Source organism: Dysidea avara, chromosome 3 (assembly GCF_963678975.1).
Source record: "Dysidea avara chromosome 3, odDysAvar1.4, whole genome shotgun sequence".
Lineage (NCBI taxonomy): Eukaryota > Metazoa > Porifera > Demospongiae > Dictyoceratida > Dysideidae > Dysidea > Dysidea avara.
This window is the reverse complement of record NC_089274.1, coordinates 3,530,132-3,550,456: the sequence shown is the minus strand read 5'-3', so window position 1 is coordinate 3,550,456 and position 20,325 is coordinate 3,530,132. Positions and strand designations below refer to the sequence as shown.

The 20,325-nt window shown below is 38.4% G+C and overlaps 1 protein-coding gene and 1 long non-coding RNA gene across 12 annotated transcripts in view; one reads left to right on the top strand and one right to left on the bottom strand.

The window, feature by feature from the left end:
• Positions 1 to 326: 326 nt before the first annotated feature.
• Positions 327 to 8,669, top strand: LOC136248931 (uncharacterized). 6 transcript variants are annotated; one of them, XR_010697931.1, is made up of 6 exons: positions 327 to 500; positions 2,838 to 2,922; positions 4,395 to 4,648; positions 7,624 to 7,717; positions 8,347 to 8,405; positions 8,452 to 8,669. It is a non-coding gene; the product is annotated as an uncharacterized lncRNA (long non-coding RNA). The 6 variants fall into 6 exon arrangements; XR_010697927.1 differs by having other exon boundaries at positions 7,624 to 7,712; positions 8,347 to 8,668; XR_010697926.1 differs by having other exon boundaries at positions 8,347 to 8,668.
• An 8,439-nt stretch (positions 8,670 to 17,108) lies between these two features.
• The window catches only part of LOC136248929 (uncharacterized), a 43,376-nt gene continuing 40,159 nt past the window's right edge, over positions 17,109 to 20,325 (bottom strand). For all 6 annotated transcript variants that reach the window (XR_010697923.1, XR_010697919.1, XR_010697924.1 and 3 more), the window contains one exon: positions 17,109 to 17,381. The gene's annotated coding sequence lies outside the window, so the exon portion shown is untranslated. The remainder of the gene's footprint in view (positions 17,382 to 20,325) is intronic.

The window sequence follows — 20,325 nt, the reverse complement described above, 5'->3', positions numbered from 1 at the left end:
ACTTGCAAGGAGGCTAACAGTAAGCCTGTGAAGCAGGGAGTCAGAAACCTGTAACTGATGTGTAGTCGCCGGAGTGCCACACTCAGTCTGCTCCAGGAGGGATGGATTTTCTCAGCTACACATTTTAAAATTATGCTGACATCAAATGCTACAAACAATCCTTAGCACTTGTTTGCTTTTAAGCTTGAGTTCCATCCAGGAGAATTAATCTTAGAACCGACGATTTTGACTCGAGCGATTTTTTAAAAAAAAGAAAAATTGAGCGATCTCGTGAGCGATCTACTGATCTATGAGTATCCGTATATGCTCCCGTACATGTACGTATAGTAGCGTGTTTCTGCGTAGGATGTGGTAACAATATGTCGCCCGGCCGATTCTGGCGCAAGCTAATCCGTCTGAAGTTTTGTCATCTTAGACCTGGCGAAGATCCTTAACAATCTTCAGAAGTTTCATTTTGTACTCGAAATTCTACAGACAGGACTGCGCCGTCCGGCATACAGGTAAATAATTACTAGCTGATGATAGCTACTGATCTAGAACGCATTGAGACACGATTATGTTGTTAGTTATCAAGCAACTTTGTTTTTTTGCCAATTGATGTCTGGTATTCTCATGTGTCGTGATTTGCCAAAATGATATTGGGCGTGTCCTCGATTTCATTGTGGTTTTCAGTTTGGTGGCAGAATCATTTCAATATGGAAGTTGATCAGGATGTAATATTACCAGACACATCTAGGAATCGGATATTTATTACTCCTGCCCTCACAGTACAGTACTGGATTCCAGGGGTATGTCACTCAGTGAAATGTTGTCCATCAAAGTGCTGAAATTTGAAATATGACATTTGTGCCTAATATTTTGGATATTTTCTGCATAATGTAGTACAGCAGTTTTCGTGGCTTCTAAATTATGGACGTGTCACTGATTAAGTGGCCAAACAAAAATGCATGCTTGTTTAAACAACAATCGTTTTGGCAACACAGTAAAGCAGTTAATACTGTTTCTCTACTTGTGTTGTTTCATGGTCTTCTTGCCTGAGTACATTCAGTTGAAAATCTGTCCTTGACCTTGATTGGCCAGTAGCTTACTTGAAGGCTCCCCTTGTGAAGATGATAACTTGGCAACTGATTTTGAGTGACTTGTGAAAGTGACATTGTTTGAACAATGCCACAGTGATCTGTATCATGATCAGGTTGTAGATTGATGAATAAACTTTCCACATGACAAGAATCTACAGAGTTCACAAACTTCAAGGATATCTTTTCCTTAAAACATTACACAAGTTACACCCCTGTGTTTAAACCATAGTGTGGTGAGGGAATGTTGCAATTGGTGATAGTTGTAAACCATTTTGTATTTGTGATGTCAGCATTCTGAAAATCTAGGCATGAAGATTTTATCTGTGGAGCTACAGTTGAGCTAGTGGGACATTGTCCTCTTGCTAACATTTAGGCATTGCCATGAGAACTGCATGTGAATATCGAGAGCAACTTAGCTAGTTTATTGCATTGGCATGCATGCATGTGCAATGGTGTAAGTGAATTGTTACTGAAAATTGTACTCCTGTTTAAAGTTTGTGTGCTGCTAATTGCTTTTTGAAACTTGCCGATAATGGATAACTATAGTTGCAAGTCTCCTTGAGTGTCATCACAAATAGTTACTTTTGGTCTGTAATGGTAATGGAACCTTGTGCACTGTATGCATGATTATAGCTAGTAACTAGGCAATGAAAATCTGCTCAATAATACCATCTTTTTCCCAGATCCTACAGGCCACTGCAGAAAATCAACATCATGGTGTAAATGGATCTGCAAAAAGGGGTCTTGTAGCCTTTCTTTATCATACTAGTCAATCTGTTTTTTTTTTTGTTTTTTTTGTATCTATGTATTTTTCTTTCGTTATTTGGTTGTGGCCAAAGGACAATGAAAAAATACAGGCTGGACTGTAATTGTACTATCTCCTCATGTTTTCATCCTATCATGGTATCTAGCTTCAAGTTACACCAATTAAGCAATACGTGATTTGCTAGGAGTATATTTCAAGCTGGTCCTATGCACAAGTCAAGTCATGGGTTGCCAAGTATGGAGTCACATGTAATTCCAGTATGCCATTGTACTGTAATAATGGGGTAATGTTGACAGTCATGTGGTGTGCATTAAATAGACACCCTACTGTGCATATGCACTGTATGGTATGCAAGTTTTGACAGAAAGTGTGTTTAGAGATTACATAGAAAATGAGGCAAAACCAAGTACTCCATGTATATGGTCAGATTTAGGAATGATTTTAGTATCACAAGTGTCACCATTGTTTCACTCATGGTGATTATTAAATTTAACTGTGATAAGTGTAAATGAAAATTTTGCATGCAACACTGCAAGGGATTCTCTAAAATTCGGAGATGTGATGTCATGACATCATGATGTTTACAAAATTGGTTACATATAGGGAACCAATTTTCACTTCTAAAGTTAGGGTTTGAGTTCAGTAAATCAGTAAATCAGTAAATCCAATTAGGTTTTTTTTTTAAGTTAAAGGCATCAGATCTCTGTCACTACAATTACTGTAGTGGAATTTGTGATGTAGGAAATACTGTAGAGTGACAATATGGAAATGATCATGATTGCCCACATCTAAGACAACTGACTTGGTCCATGCTCTAAGTATAACTTTTGCATGTTACAATAGATAATAGTGAACACTTGGGAACTAAATTTTTAGACCATTCTGAAGTAAAACTGTGGAGCTTTGTGTACACTGTAGCTTTGTGTACACTGTAGCTTTGTGTCTGCTTTATTTATGTGTGCTGTGTGCTAAGATGTGAATTCTCTTGTTAGATCTTTGAAGTTTCTTTTTGGAGAGTTCAGGATTGTAGATTTCAGGAGCTGCTACTAAATCATTCTGGGTGTTTTCACAATACCAGTAAGTGCTTCTTATCTAGCAATGTATAAATAGTGTAATACAGTGATTTGCATAATGCAATTTTGATATTAAAGATCTATGGTGTGGCTTCTAAGACGTACTTTATTAACAGTGGGTGTTGTTTGTCTGCCAAATGTATTAATGTGAGTAAAACACAGAACAAAGATTGGGAAAACTTACCTTTAAATTTTACCATAATTAGCTGCTCAAAGCTGTATCAAACACAATCATGGCAGTGAATAAGCACAAAATGTACTCGAGCCATTATAAGCTCTGTGTTTAAAACAATACTTGAATCTAGTACTTTTTGTGCTTAACTAACCCTTAAACCCACATAGGCCAGAAAACTAGCCCAAATACGCGTGCCTTGCACAAAGTACTGTAACTTTTGAGGCATCCATTCCATGGCTACGTAATTTATGTCATTCTACTTGTGATGTAACAAGGATTAAAATGATATCAAGGGTTTTTCTGTAACACTAAACAGTGAGGCCAAAACTAGCCATGTAAATAACTTTTTGGTAAGAAAACACACAAACCCTTTACATACCTTTTATAAAACGATCCATAACTCTGGTGGTTGTTCCTATCAACTTGCAACAAGTTCTGTTCATTTTGCTATAAAATGTTCTGTCATGACTCACATGAGTAAACCCATAATCAAAATTAAAGACATAGCAAAAATTTTGAAACATGGAGATGTGACTTGATGTTGTTCATCGCTTCATAACAAGTGGACTGCTGTAGTTAACCTTCTCCAAGTATCCCAGCAAACACTTGAACAATGTTGTTTTAGGCTATAGGAATAAAGTTACCCCACCTAACGTCACCACGCATGCCCATATTTTGTAAACACGTATTTCCCAAAAATTCCTTGCAGGTTTAAGGGTAAAAAGTGTTTGTTACAATTGTGAACATTCCAGGATACAAGCTTCTAGACGTTGTGAGGAGAACTCCGTTACTTGGCATTTGTATTAAGATTAATTGGTGGGATAATTTTCACGTCTGCACCTCAGTGCAACAGGTAGTGACGGGTGGTGATGGGTAGGCTTGAGGTCATCGTATACTGCATATCATCACATATAGCTAGCATGGCTGGTTGCTGCAAAGAGAATTTGAGTAGCATTGTTTATTATTGTAGGGGTTGGGATTATGGTTACCCTTGTTTGCAACACTAATAACAAAACTTTGTTATCACTCTGTGTTTTATTAAAGAATGCTTTTTAAGTACACTCTTTATAATCATGTTCAGAGGCTTGTGCAAGACCTTTGTTGTGCTCAACCGTGACCTACATTGGTTTAAGGTTTGTATGTGTCAGTTCATGTGCAAGTCAGTTTTCTATTCCATTCCATTAGTCTTTATAAATCACTCTGATATAAACATGATTCATGTCTTGGTGTGGTAGGGATGTAGTTTACATCCTTTGCTTTGTCCTTATGTGTTTCTTCAATCTGTTGTTGTTTTTTACCAGTAACTGGAACACTGAAGATACTTCATGTAAACCAATACCAGTGACAACACAGTGTTGGAATGCCTGCCAAGTCATTTTGTTTTGGTTTCCTTAACTGGAGAGCTTTATGAGTAGCCACAATCTACTTAGTGCTAAAATGTGCTGTGTCATGGTTTGCTTTTGGAGGGACATGGTTGACTAGTTTACTAGGAAATTCATTCATTTATTAACTGCTGTTCCAGGAATTTGAAGCCATATTTGTCACCTTGTGATCAGTGAGTGTGCGTTGTGTTGTGTGCGTTGTGGTGTGTGTGTGTGTGTGTGTGTGTGTGTGTGTGTGTGTGCGTGCGTGCGTGCGTGCGTGCGTGCGTGCGTGCGTGCGTGCGTGCGTGCGTGCGTGCGTGTGGTGTTTTGCGTCATGTGGCCAGATCCACTGCTTTACATCAATTCTCATGGTAATAAAACATGTCTAACTTGCCTGAAGCACATCAGTTATGAGCTGGTATACATATCACAAGGACTATGTAGCAGTCTAAAAAAAGCAATTTCTTACCAACTGCTTTGTAGCTTGTACTTGTTCTGTTTTTCTACAGAATTGATCCATTATGAATAGACTGTATGTACAAATTGTTTTACAACAAAAGTATGCGTAGATAAACACATGACTTTTCAGCTATACAGCCATGTAACTAATCACTCTGGGACTACTTGACAAGGTAAGGTAGTCTTACAAAAAGGTTGCTGCTAAAGAAGAAGAGAAGTCCACTGTAATAGTTTCTATTGCTATTAGTTTTCTCTGTTATATGTTGAACATGTCTCTGTCTGTGGACTAGCCATATTGTAATGGTCCCATCATCAAATATGATGTCTGTTAAGTACTTCATGTTATTTGTGTTGTATAACAATCTAGTGATACCTAGTATTAGCAGTATATGTTACACCCTACTATTTTCTGGGTACAGTACTAGGCCAGGTATATTAATGGTATACACTATATATTGCTGCATGAGAAAGATAACCAATTGTTTGTAGCAATAGACATCTTTTGCTGGCGGTTTTCTGATTTAGGGCTGGGATGAAGTTTCGAATGTTTTGTGGGTTTGAAGGTTAAGTAAACTTCGAATTTTAAAACTATCCTTTGAAGCTTTGTAATGCACTCATGAATTATAAATAAATATCATTATCTTTATTGCAGCTGCTTATTCATCTTGCGTGATCGATGTTTGTCTCTGCCATTGATCTTCTTGTACCACAACCACTTTTAAACTATTGCAATTTAGCTTGCTACCGTAGTTGTAGCCTTAAAACACCTTATAAAGTGATAGCAAGAGTTAATAATAAGAGAGGAGAGTGTCTAACGCTGTATAGGCCTGTAATAGATGATTGCGCAGAAGTTAAATGGCTTCCTTTCCACGTAACGTACAGGCTTCTAGTATTTGTTCGTTTCCTTACCGCAATTAGTTTAGCCGCACCGTGATGAATCCTCGAGAATATTCGAAGACTGAACTAAAGACTGAGCTGTATGTACAGGGAACAGTGCTCCTTCAATTGAAGAATGCTCAAAGGTAGGGTAACATGGCGACGCAGTGAAAATTCGAAGCGATACTCCGCCTTTGGTTCAGTGTTTATTGGTTTCTCAGACGTTCTCCCCCAGAGTTATCTTCGAGGACACTTCTTTACGCAACAGAGTGATGCTCTTCGTGGTGAACTTAAACATCGAGTTGAACGCACGCCCTTGTGTCTGAAATAGCCTTTGTGGTTAAATGTGAAAATATACTAGCCAGTCTGTCGTTATGCGGAAAAGAAGCCGTTTAACTTCTGCGCAATTTGTTGCAGGACTATACGGCGTTAGACACTCTCCTCTCTTATTATTAACTCTTGGTGATAGATAATACATGGAAAACATCAGTAGTTGGTGTTTGCCTATGCATGATTGCAGTATAGCAGACACGACCATTTGCAATCGTGTCATTCAGCATTGCTGTTATGCATTTTCCAAATGCTTACAAACTTATTTAGACTACAACTCGTTATTGTACCTTGAGTTGACAGCTGCTTGTAAATAGGAAATGTATGGCTAATTACTAGAAACAAGCCCTCTACACCTCCCTACATGGCGGGACCTCAGCGTGGCCCATGCGTTGCCAATGTTACAGGCGCTGCTATGTATCGTGCTATGTATCGTGCTATGTATCGAAGTACCGAGTGGACTACAACTCATTGTTGCTGTTGTTGTGCCTCGACAGCTGCTTGTAAGCAAGTAATGTAGTGTTGATTAGTACAAACAAGCCCATTACACCTCCCTCTAATTCAGTACGGCTGTTACTAGCCATTTAAATGCCCATGCGTTGCCAATGTTACAGGCGCGTAATTATCGTGTTTCGTATCGCCTCAGAGTGTGGTCTCTATTGGACATGACCGTGGCTCTACGAGATTTAGAGGCCACGTTTTCAGCCAATCAAATTTCAGTATCAAACTTGTTGTAGTCTAAATAAGATTAGAAAGATAAAACTTAAGAAGGATATGCATAAATGCAAGAAAACCTGTAACTTGAAAGCTAACATCGAAGCTTTGAATGTTCAAACATTTTATTAGCGAATGTTCGAAGGTAAAGTTCACTATTAGTCCCAGGATTTATGCATTTGGTCAAAATCTCCTTTTTGTCATAATATAGTATCCAAAGAGATGTAGAATTATGTAGTTGTTCATGTCTTGCAAATCAGCAGTAAATATATGCTGGAGGCTATTTAATTGTTTTGTAGAAATTTGGATCTCACACAGTACATAATTTTGTAAGGGACTCTATCTTCAATATTGTCTGACCCTTTTTTCCCAAGGTACTTCACTATTGTTTATACTTACTTTACTGTCTGTAATGAGCAGTGTTTTCAACAAGTATGTGTGTAGAATTCTCATAACAACTTTATTCCTTAGATTATAAAGTCATAAACTTTACTTGTGGGTTTTAATTATTAAAATATTCATATTAGAAACATTCTAATCCTCAATTCTAGTGTTCATTTATGGCATCGAACCATATCTGGTGTACTGTGAATCAATTTTATTATTTGGGAATCGTTTTGTCAATCACAACCACCGTGACTCTTGAGTTGTCCTACTTTACTCTTTGGACTGTGTGTAGTGTCATGTGTGCTTACATGTAGTGTACTGTGTGTACATGTGTAATATAATGTGGTGATGGTCTTGTATTACTATCTCTACATATAACTTACTATTTGTATTCCTATAGTAGTGTCACATTCATGCTGGCTACCAATGATGATGATCTGATGAAATGATATGAGAGGATCATCTATGTTGAGGAGCAAGGTGTCATAGGTGAGGTATGTTTTCTGTGTCAACTTTACTGTAAAAGTTGTACTCTAGTGTCATTATAAGATGCTGTGCTAATGGTAAGGGAAACATTTTGTCAACAAACTTAACTACAGAAAAAAAGGAATATGGTGTGATAAAAGTATTTTATCAGTTTTGCCTTTCGTATTCTGTCTCATTATAATTGTTACATATCATCTGATGCTATATTGTATCCCTTTTCCATGGGGTGCGCTAATGGCTTCAAAATACATGCCACTGACAGTCTTATCATGTATTACCAAGCTGTAGCTACTGTATATGAAATTAGTGCACTGCACCAGTACAGAAAAACATGCATACATCCAAAGAAATGATCCCATGAAATAATATTGTTGTAACCAGGACATTTTAACGTCTGAAAGAGAAAAACGTTTTGGCAAAGTCTTGTGGTACCAAATAAAAGGGGTTTCACCATATACTTGGAAGTTCCCATCAAGAATTTAAGGTGACCTAAAAAATTACTTTAAGATGCAGCAGTGTTGTGTGTCAATTGAGTGCCATCCACAATGTTTGCAGTGATGATGACTGAGTGTACTGTGTGTGCAGTGTATTGTGTCGTGCATTGTCTACTATTACACTGCTGTGTCATTTTGTACAGGTTTCCAGTGTTGATTGTTTACTACTTGTATGGCTGCCTACTGTGTTAATGTACTGTTGGTATGATATGGTTTTGTCCACAATTAATGTACATGTTATTTTGTAGTTCAAAGTAGTGGAGGAATATCAGACATGTTTTCAACAAAGTGATGAGTGCCAGGTATTCACAGCGTAGCAGTGGAGAGGAGCATCAACATGACTGTGTTACTATTTAGCATTTTTGTTGTTGTTTTGTATGATATTTTATGCGTTTGGACTACACATGTTATATAATAACACAAAACTCAGGGAGCGTTATTTAAGGAAGCCATAAATTTTTTTCGAATCCGTACAAGTTTTGTGTGGTAAAAAACTGGTCAACTTTTCTAAACGAAGACTACCAGGTAGAAAGAACGTCGTAAGTGACATGGATTCAAAAGGTGAGTTCTGTACTAAGTGTTGCGAAAAGGTCGTGGGAAGAATCTCACTTTGTTTTTGGCTATTGAATTTCATCCACTTATTTGTACAGACACGTATTCTAAATGGTAATTGCAACGGAGATTGTGTATGTCATGTATTTTACCATGTGGTTACATACGGGCGTACGATCATATTTTTTGGCGTCGACCAATTATAACATAAGTTGGATTTATTTCATTGGGCAGGTAGCCCAGTTTTTGAACGCAAGTACAAGCTGCATGGCTGGAGGTACCATGTGCGCTTATAGGAGGGTATACACAGTACGGGGGATTTTCCCTCATGTATTCCCTCTGGAAGCCGTGTAAAGGCCATAATCAAAATCATATCACGCGAAGTAGTCTCGTGCCCAGCCGGGCTCGCACAAATGCGCAGTGTTTGCACATTAGCGCGAGCCGGCTGGGCACGAGGCGCTCCCGGACTGTGGGCGCGCGCCTGATTTGTGCCAAGTGAACGAAATGGCTATATGTTAAATTTAAAAAGCAGCCTGTATGTGAGAAATGAAGGCTGTTAGTTGTGAGGTGGTTTATTCGTGCCAGCTTGATAAACGGGTTACCATAGATAGCTTGTTCACAAACTTGAAAGGGGCGTGTCCCGTACGCGAACGAACGTATTAAAAATATAAAAAAACTGCCTAGAGTCCCGGCACAGTGACCGGAAATTTTGCTGCTAGTCACGGCGCAGTCACCCAGAATTCACACACTAGTTGTATGAAGGTAAGTTTTTGTTGAGTTCGAGGCGAGCTATTACAGGGTTAGTCTCGCGTGGCCAGACCGCTTTTCCCCGTATATTGGGTGGGGACCGCTTTTTCCTTCCCCACCCAATATACGGGAAAAAGCGGTAGGCCACGCGAGAAGGATTGGCACGAGTCTAGTATTCCCCGAGTATTCGACTTTAGGGCACGCACCTAGTATGCCCCGAGCTGCCGAGCATTCAACTTTGGGGGACTTTGTTTTTGAAAGTATAAAATTGTAATAACAACACACAAGTAGCGACAGTAAACAAAACTAAGTAAAATCAGTTCTAAATGTAACTCCACCCTAACTAGATCCATTGGAGTGACCGGATGATGACCAGGCACCACGGATACATGCAATATCAGAACGTAGCAAAGAAAAGGAAAGACAGCCACGGAACCAGCCTAGAGTAAGCGAGTAATTATCCCCCCACTTATCAGTTGGACGAAAGAGAAGCCAGACATTTGTAAAAGATAGTGGCTTCATGAGCCAGACCTCCAGTAGCAGAAAAAACCAAGGGAGAGAATGAGGCGTGTTCAACTTCTCGGATATGTTGGCCATAAGCATGCTGCTTGATGTTCTCATGCTTTTTATAGGCAGCAGACAATGATGAGCACTTATTTGAGGCAGCATAAGGATTGAAAACTCTGACATCGACAAAGCATTTCTCTGATTGACCACCCCAAAAACCATTCATCGCAACATCCAGACGAGCGCCATCTTGAGTATTTGAAATAGCGAGGGGGTACTCATCTGGATTTGAGACAGGTTGTAGTTCAGGTTCAACCATGACCTGAGAGCAAACGTCAGTCAATAGAGAAGCTGTAAGGTCCCTGATATCATTGTGTCTCAAAGTAGGAAGTCCACCCTAGCACGTGCTCTACGGAGAAGGAGGAACCACAAGCACAAAGGGAAGGAGCCATAAGAGGAGACCAATTATAATGCAATGCAAGGGCATCTTGAAAGGCAGATTTGTGCAACGAAAATCCGTACTCTAGCAGAGGAAGGGCAATTAACCAACTAGAGGCCCCCTTAACTGAAGCAAAGTCAATAGCAGACTGCAATGATGGCTCAAAATTCTCACACAAAGACAAAGCAGAATATCCCTCAGCCTTTGACTTGTGAATCAAAGATTTCCTGTTCAATTGGGAGGAAGAAACCTCAGCAAAGGAAAGAGATAGAGTACAAATAAAGTCGCAAAGGGGCTCACAAATGTTGCGGGAGGCAGCAAACTCACTGTCACAGATAGAGGATGGTTCGGGTAAGCCAAGCACCCCATAGAGCAGAAAGGCAGAAAAGCTTACATATTGAGTCAGATGGAGGTGAGCGATCAGTGATCGTAGGAATGAAAACCTGGCAGATGATGTTGTCAAGTGGTTGAAGACAGGAGGAATTGCCAGGGACAGTACGATAAAGAAATAGCCACCAACTAGAAAGTCCATGTGTGAAGGCACAATAGGCAGCATGTGGTTGAGCTTCAGTAATCTTAGACAACAGTTTTACTTCTTCAGTCCAAATTTGAACCTTCTCAGAGACAGAATTTTGAATGTAGGATGAAGTGCCTATCGCAGCACCAAGGTAAGGACGTCTATCACTGGTCACATTTACCCCAGAACCAGCAAAAAGTTGTTTGGCATCAGGAAGCAGATTCTCCTTAGTAACTAGCCAGGTCTTTAAAGCATTGACAAAATAGCCATAAAATGGACCAACTGAGCAAAGATGTTGCCACCACTGATACAACTTCCAAGCTTACCACAAATGCAAGCATCATCGGCATACCAGATTCGTTTAATGTCCCCTGGAAATCGCTTTAAGAGTGGGATTGTAGCAAGAGCATTATACATAGGCATGGCCAAAGGGTCACCCTGGGTGGTACCTTCTTCTGACATTAAAACATGACCAGAAATAAACAAACAAGCAGGAGAACGGTGAGTATTGATAAGGAGTGTGGCAAAAGGTGGGCATAACTGACGAATGTTGTGAAGGGCCACAACTTTAGGGGACACGTCTAGTAGTATGCCCCAAGCATTCGACTTTAGGGGATGCGTCTTGTACTTTAGAGTTAGGGTAAGGGTTAGATTTGGTTTCTTCTTTACTGGTGTTATTTATATAGGCTTCTTCGTGAATGACATATATAAGGTACAAACTAAGGGAGTAGGGTAGTTGGCACTGCAGTGATACAGTGCTGGGCTAGAGTATGGGACGTCCTGGGTTCGAGCCTCGCCTTAGCCTATCTTTATTTTTTCAATTTTCTTAGGTTTTTTTTTTCATGTGATTGCCGTGACTGTAAGCACAGCCAAACAAAAAACTGGTGTAGGTAATTATTAATCTGACCTACTGAGCTATTTTAAGAAATATGGTTTTTGTGGCCAGAAATGATAAACATACCTAAAACTAGCTAGTTGTTTTCCTTTTTTTGCCTAGCTAATTGTTTTGCTTTGTTAAAAATAGGTGTGATAAGCACCTTCGGCACTTAGGTGCTTCTGGCAGCGCATATCACAATTAATTAATTATTCATGGATGACGAAATGTGCTAAATTATAGTATTTATCACTTATCTAGCTGAATTAATAGTCTTAGCATCTAAATTGATCAACTGTCTATTTAGTTGCATGGGTGCCTGCTGCCAGGTTTTTGAAGCAGCACATCAACTTGTTTCAATTGTGTGGGGCATTCTCTGCCCTTACACAAAAGAAAAGAAGGGGGTCTGGGCACAAAACTGGTGTTAAAATGTGTTGTAAGAAGAAATTTGTTGCCATTTATAATAGGGAAGGCATTAACAAAGTAAATATAACCAGGGGCGTATCTAGCCCAAACGTGATGCCCGGGCAAGCCCATTTACCTGTACACCTAGTCCAGTGAACAACCTGTGTGGGTTCATACGTGCATTCATCAAATTCCTGTTTTCAAGTGCATGGCATGGCTAACTACAGTTATTAACTCTTATCCGTATGCATATTGAATAGCTCATCAGTCTACAATCACACCGTACTAATCTCTAGCTACGATGCATGTATCGATTGTGAGACTGCAGCACGAGTCACATGCCACACAAAAGGATACTTCCAACTCATAATGAACAATACTACTGAACTGATAGATTTCTTGTACTTGTGTGGATCACAAAACCATCATGACACAGATTCATCTACATACTCAGTGGGGGCATCCATTCCCTGCAACCACCCGCCAATTCAACCACACACCCTGCTGGGTGGTCCAACAAAGTATCGTCAACAGTTCTCTCACGTTATTCCCTTGACATTCCTTCCTCATAGTTGTATCACACTAAATCCGGGCACTGATTATTCAGCATTAGACCTCTACCTGTTGAAATCAAGTAGCCAAACAGCTAGTCGTCTTGAGTATTTTTCACTTCATGCAGTCTATATACAGGCAATCTCCAAACTATCATCACTTCGATAAGACTACAAATTGGCACTACTTATTTTGGGCAGCACGTCTCTGTTTTTTCAGATTTAAATATAGTAACCCGTAATCTATGGAGCTATTATCAGAAGTCAGACTCTTAATTAAACACTCTGTGCTTATTTTCCATGCAAGAATTGGCTGCAAGCGTTCACTACAGTCAATGGTACCCTAGTGGGTAGAATTGTAATTAATAAATGGTGAACAGTGTATTTTCATGCATAGCTGCCATGCCAGAAAATTTTCTGATGCCCAGGCAAGGTGAGCTGATGCTCAGGCAAATGCCAGGGTATGCTTGGGTGTAGATACATCACTGAGTATACCTAGGAACTTAGGCATTCACTTCCTTTTCGTGGCAAGGATAATTATTATTTTTGTGGTTTCAGCATAGATTATAGAGGGCTGTGAGACCTTCTATAATTTATTGACTATCATACAGCCATAGATATTATATACTACAAAATATAATTATCTATGGTGTTCCTTCATCACAATTTGATGCCAAGTCGGCCCAAATGGTTAGCTATTTTGAAGGCACATCTGTATTGTCACATAAAATTTTTTGAGAAGGTCTCTGTATACAGTTGGCTTTAAAAGGGCACTAATTTCGTGATGCCTGTTTGTGACTTTAACTCAATTAAAACTTGTAAAACACAAAAATATTCAGAGATTCCTGAGCTTGATCTCGTCACATTTCATAGTACATCAGAGCCCTAACCACTTTTAGACATAGTTAAATGCAAGAGTGTAGGAACAATTTCCAGAGTGTTGGGGTCAATAACCAATCAACTGCAAACTGATCAACACCCACTACGCTACATAACTCCCTTCACTCTCTGTTTAAACTTCTGACTGCATTTCTGTGTATATAGCTTTGGCTGATTTTTCAACCTACTGGAGTAACTTGGCCCCAAAAGTGTGGGGGCCATGCCCCCCTGGTAACTTAAATACAAGGGCTGAACAACTATAGGTTTACTAGCTAAAGCTGAACCTTTGGAATCATGAGAATTGGTTCCTTAGGTAGTAGAGGGCACATTAGTGCCCTCTATTAGCTATCTATGGAACTATAATAATAAATATATAGTGCATGGGCATGACTAAAGCATAATGAAATTAGTGTAAACCACTGGGTCAGACTATCAGTACATTTTTTACATTGTGTTCAAGTAAACTATATCTGCACAAAAACAGCCAAGCTGTGAAAAAAGATGCAGCCTTAAAAGCCTGGGTGAAAAAAGTTGTGAAATCAAAGGTGGCGGCCAACAAATGGCTGCATGATGTTAATACCTTAAGGTGACTAAATTTAATGAATTTGTATATTGGCGAAATTAGCGCATACAAAATTTAGCGATTTTATGAATTTGTGAATTGATGTAATTAATTAACCATACAGTTTGCAGGTTTAGCACATGTACTAAATTTAGTGAAAAAACCACCAAATTTGCTAAATCTAGTATATCACTAAATCTAGTCACCTTAAGGTAACTAATAAATTTTAACAATGCACACTGCCATTAGTATAATTTATTAGCATTAACATCATTGCATTAAAATTTATTAGCATTAACATCATTGCAGCCATTTGTTGGCTGCCACCTTTGATTTCACAACTTTTTTCACCCAGGCTTTTTAAGGCCATGTCTTTTTTCATAGCTTGGCTGTTTTTGTGTGGATATCACTTCTTTTTGTAATTGCAAGTTCCAAAGCCAGCCTATGTGGTAGGCCTTGATGTAGTTTACAGAAGTATCCAGAAATTTCCTATGATCATGATAATGAAAATTTTCTCAATAACAACAATGACTTTTCAGGATAATCGATTATTCATGATTATCGCACATCACTACACAGAACTACATGACAACTCCTCCTGAAGAGACAAGGAAAGCAAGTCTTCTGTAAAATACAGCAGCAGCATGACCCATACCACCCCTTAATGTTGAAAATACAAGTGGAGTAAAAGAACTCCCTAATAAGTTGTTCATACGTCGTTGTTTCTCACATTCAAAGTGTTGCAGATAAAGTGAGGATTAGACTTGTGTACCATGATACGAAGGTGCATTTGGATTAAACACTTTGACATCAAAAAATGCCTTCTGATGTTTACCTTCCCTGAATCCTGAAGCAGAAACGTCTACATGAGCTCCATCCTCACCTGTAAGAGGCTGCAATGGATACATGAAACGGTGTTTTCTGGTTCCATAAAACGAGTATGTTGGCCCGCCTGTACTTGGCTGTACAACAGGCAATTTTTGCAGTACTCTAATAGAACATAATTTTTTTCTGAGCACTTCAATATAACGCATGTAGAATGTTCTAGAATAGTTATCATTCTAGTGTACTAAACTAGAACTTTCATTCAAAAAGGTAGAAATTGAGTGAGGTGAGCAACTGACAGCAGTGGCAGAGTGGTAAGGGCTTGGGTATATAGGTGTGGAGGTCTCTGGTTCAAACCCTGGAGAAATTTTTTTTGTGCATCTTTTTTTTACTTCTCAGTGACTGTTCTATTAGAGTATCTCGATCGCACTTTTTTCACATGCTTGGTTTTACTTTATGTCTCCTTAGCTAATACTCTCAGTACTTTCAAACCACAAAAGGTTTGCACTACGATAGTAGCTTCATGTACAGACTGATTTTCAAGTTATTCCATCAAGTGGATTAACAACAAATTGCTTTGAAAGTTTCTAAATCGTGCATAATCCCATTATTCTTAGTTTGATCTGTATGAAAATTGGACTGTAAAAGTGCTGCATTGTGCTCTTACTGCCCTCCAAATTTGAAGTCAATCGACTACAGCATGCACTATTTATTACAATTTTTCTAAAGTGTGCGAAAAGAAAATTTGGCCACATGACACACCATCGTGTATCCTGATGATGTAATATTACTAAACTGGTGATGTAACAAAAAAAATGGTGGGCAAAGTTTCTTAAACCCTATATATCACTGCGAAAGGATCACAACCAGGTTCATCAATATAGGCCAGGGAAATGAGGATGGGATTGTTATGCAGTGGCTATTGACACTGTCTGTTAGTGTCAGTAAGTGCCACCACAAGCTACACTAATTGGAACATTAGGTGAGTTCCAGCCAAGCTAGGGTTGGAGGGTGCAAAGGCCAACCTAGGATTTGGAGCTAGGCATTCACAAAGTATAACAAAAAGGAGATTCTTCAGCATGGCTGCCTCCACCAAAGGCACAAATCTTGATCACTGCCACAACACAGACATCATCAGTGTACCACAACCTAGAAGAACAATTACTACAGCATACATATACAGCACAGAGGGATCTCTGGCTTTGCCCTCCTTGGGTTGGATAACTTCTCTAGACATGAGAAGTAAGGTTGGAGATCTATAAGTGTTGATCATTGTAGCAAGGGGAAGGCATACTTGTCTGATATTAGCAAAGCAACCAAACACTAATTTCAAACCATAGGCAATATACCCCTGTGGAATAGAAATTTCCCCATATTTCAGACTTGTACAAGAACAGTGACCCTAGGCTGGATTTGCACCTCAACAAAAGTTACTGCTACTACAACTTTACCTAATTGTGTTGTGCATGACGTGTAATAAAGTACACCTGCCCACAACTTCTTTGGCAGACTTTAGTGACAAAGTTGTCTGGCCAAACTAGAAGCACATACACTCAGCAGTAGCACTGCACAATTCATACCATGAAATTGTGTAGTTTGGCATACAGGGGGTCAGTTTTTCAACTCATTTTTGTACCATTTATGCAAAAAGAGCCTCAAAACTTGCTGTAAAAATACATTTCTCTTGAAGGCTGTTTTGTCGAAACAACTGTGTGAAGTTTTGAAGGGGCATATGAAGTGTGAAACAACCTATAACTAGTAGTTTCCATTCCATGGTGGCATATTATTATTATATGCTTGAGATTTGTTCTCGAACGCTTTTTATGAGTGCCAAATTTCAAGGCAGTTGGGTAATGCATTTGTGTTTCCAGCAGTTTTAAAAGTTAGCAAAACAGAAGAAAACAGAAAATGAGTCAATATTTCAGAGCTCATATTTTGGGATGATTAGGTTCAAATTTAGATGTGAACTTACTGTTTGAATAAATTTTAAAAGAGCTAAAGGGTATTAGCTATACGTTTAGCCGTTCACTAAGACTATTATCTTACTTGTATTAATTAGTGCTGAATATCCATCAATTGCATAGTTACACCAGTAGTTATCAAGACATTGGAGTACACACCCATATACAACATGTATATTTGAAGGTTCTTATTCCTTTGTTTCATTGCAGTTAAGAAAACTTCCTTACTCAGGTATCTAGTGAACCTTAGTTTCTGTTGTTTTTATGAGACTTCCTCATCACATAAATGATCAGATGGTATTCCCAATTGATCTAGCAAACAATTCCAGTGTCAAACTGTAGCCTGTCCTTCACCAGACCTAAAGAATTTATTAACACACAATTGTGCTAACAACTTATATGTAACATCCTAGTACACGGAAAAATTAGGAATTTCAAGTTCAATTAGTGATCAAAGAAATAAAAGTAGTGAAACAAGGAAGGTCACTTACACCCGAAAATATACTAGTGGACATTTTCCCTACACTATATATCTGAAAAATGTCCACTAGTACATCTTCAAGTGTGGCAACCTCCCTTGGTTCACTACTTTTTATTTCTATGATCCATAATTGAACTATTAGAATTCCTAATTTTTCCTTGTACTTGTAGTAACACTATTACGACTGGTGACCTGCAAATGAAAGAAACTGTTTTGTCTGAGCCAACTACGTATAAAGTACTGAAATACTGAAGTACCTATTTTCAGCTGTGTTCAGCCTGTTACACAGCATTACAAACAAAGAACAGTAAGAGAAGGCACCTCTGCAATCAATCCAGTCACTTTGAATCAACACCTTGAGCTGTCAATGAAGAGAAGTGGTAAGATAATGATCCATGCATTGTACGTACTGCGGCATGCCAAAGGCATCCGTCAGGCTGAATTGACATCAAACAGTGAAGTCTGTAGCTTTAGCCATCATTGAATTACATTTATCTGAAGGTATTTGTCAGTTAATCAGTAGAAAACAAGTACACAAAAAATTAGGAATTTTCAACTAGAGTAGGGACCATAGTACATCAATAAAAAGTACTGAAACAAGCTGGAGTAGTGCCTGATATTCAATCACAGTGAAACAATAAGATGTGTTATATCCCTAGCTACTGTGCATTTCCATTATGGTATCTTGAGCACAGTAGGGATATAACACTTCTTATTGTTTTACTGTGATTTAATATCGTGCAGTATTCCAGCTTGTTTCAGTACTTTTTTATTGACATGCTATGGTCCCTACTCTAGTTGAAAATTCCTATTTTTTTTGTGTACTTGTTTGTTAACTTTTTTGTAAAATAGAATTATTGTGACTGGTGAATCCACGCATACCGCATCAAAAGAATGAAATGGCGCTGCGTGTCCCAGCAATCAATTATCGTCTGAATAGTGAAGTATCCTTTACGCTTCGTTTTCAGCTATGTTCAACCCGTTACAAAGTATTATGAATCAAGAACTGTTCGAAAAACACCTCTGCAATCAAAGTAGCCACTATGAAAAATACAGACAATTTCCATTATGAAGGGAAGCCATCACATACCACTGCCAAATGTACACCTCTCGCTGTCTGCTAGACCTGTGTCAAATATGCCAGCATAATAAAAAGCATAATGGGTTGGAGTGCTATACCAGAATAATGCTGGCATATTAGGTGGATATTTCAAACTATAGAGCTTAATTTCATGAAAATAGATCGATATTTCCTAATAGAGCAGTCAGTGGAAACTGCAATAGAACACTCAAATGCAGCATTGTACTTAGATCGATACTCTCTAATAGAACAGTAACTTTGTAGTAACATGCTCTAATAGAGCATTCACTGATTACAATGTTCCAATATAATTTTAAGAAATGTTGCTAACCTAGCAGCATAATGCAAGCATAATGGGAACACTGGAGAGCATAATAGGTGAAAATTTTGTTGAAAACATTTTGGAGCATATTGACTCAGGCCTACTGTCAGCAAAGATGAATGGGACACAAAGGAGGACACTGGTAAGTTCATGAAGAATGCATTGTACGTACTGCAGTATGCCAAAAGGCACGTGTCTGGCTGAAGCAACATCGAGCAGTGAAAAAAATCAAGCCTGTAGCCTTAGCCCAAAATTACGTTTAATAATTAAAAAAAAAATTTCATAGCAACTTGTGAAAACGTTTCGGATTGATCTGAAGGCTTGTTTGGGCTTAGTTTAACCTAACCATTAACTGATACTGCTTTATCATCATCAGGGAAAAGTGAGGCTGGATTTTGGGTGATGGTTTTTCATGGGCCACGCCCAAACCTTTGTGGTCCCCACTATACAGTACAATAGTACTGTATGATTCCATTAAAATTAAAATTTCGTAGCAACCTATTGGAAGCATTTTATGTCATACTGAAGGCACTTGGTTATACCTCACCAATACTACCAAGGTACCATGAAGGTATTGTGTGGCTGGTTTATGGCCAATATGTTTATTTGTGAGAAAGTGCAAACCTTTATTATACAGTGCTACTGTACTGTATCATCAGAACGAAAATTTTTTGTCTAGTCAAAAGTTCATGGTACTAATCACAAGTGGACTCCACCACAAATCTGACCACATAGTAATAAAATTTACACTTTTTTGTATAATAGTTTAACTGTGGTAAGGTTGTGAAAAGTTAATCATATGTTTCTGGTCTCACCAACACCCCAAAATTGACCAGGTGACTTTTTAATTTCTATTTTTGTTACGTTTGATATACATGGAATATGGAATTACAGCGACAAACATGGTTGAGTTAAAAAGTTAGCACATCGTTATACAAGAAAAGAGTGTCTATAAGACATAAACTTTTCACAACCATTGTATGGTAATTATTCATTCAGTAAACAAAAAATGACCAGACAAACATATAATTAACTTTTTATGGCCTAAGCAGGTGTATTACTACAACCAGTGGTCATTAAGACAATCATTGTATAGTTTAGTTGTGTATTTGAGACTTGGCATGATTACTTCACATACAACTAAAACGATAGTTTAATGCAAAAGTGTGAAATAAAATGAAAATTACATATTAATGATAGTGAAGAAAACAAACCCATTTTCCTCATCCTTTTCTATTTTATTTGTGTAATGTAGCCCAACTACAAGAAGTAAGCATGCTACACTGTATAGCAATAGGAGCCATAGTAAGGTGATTTTAATGCACATAGCTCTGTGCTGTCTACCAAATAAGACAAATTTTATAGTGGAATTCTGCAATTTGAGAGTTCACATACCAAACTGGAGTGAATTCACTTCAG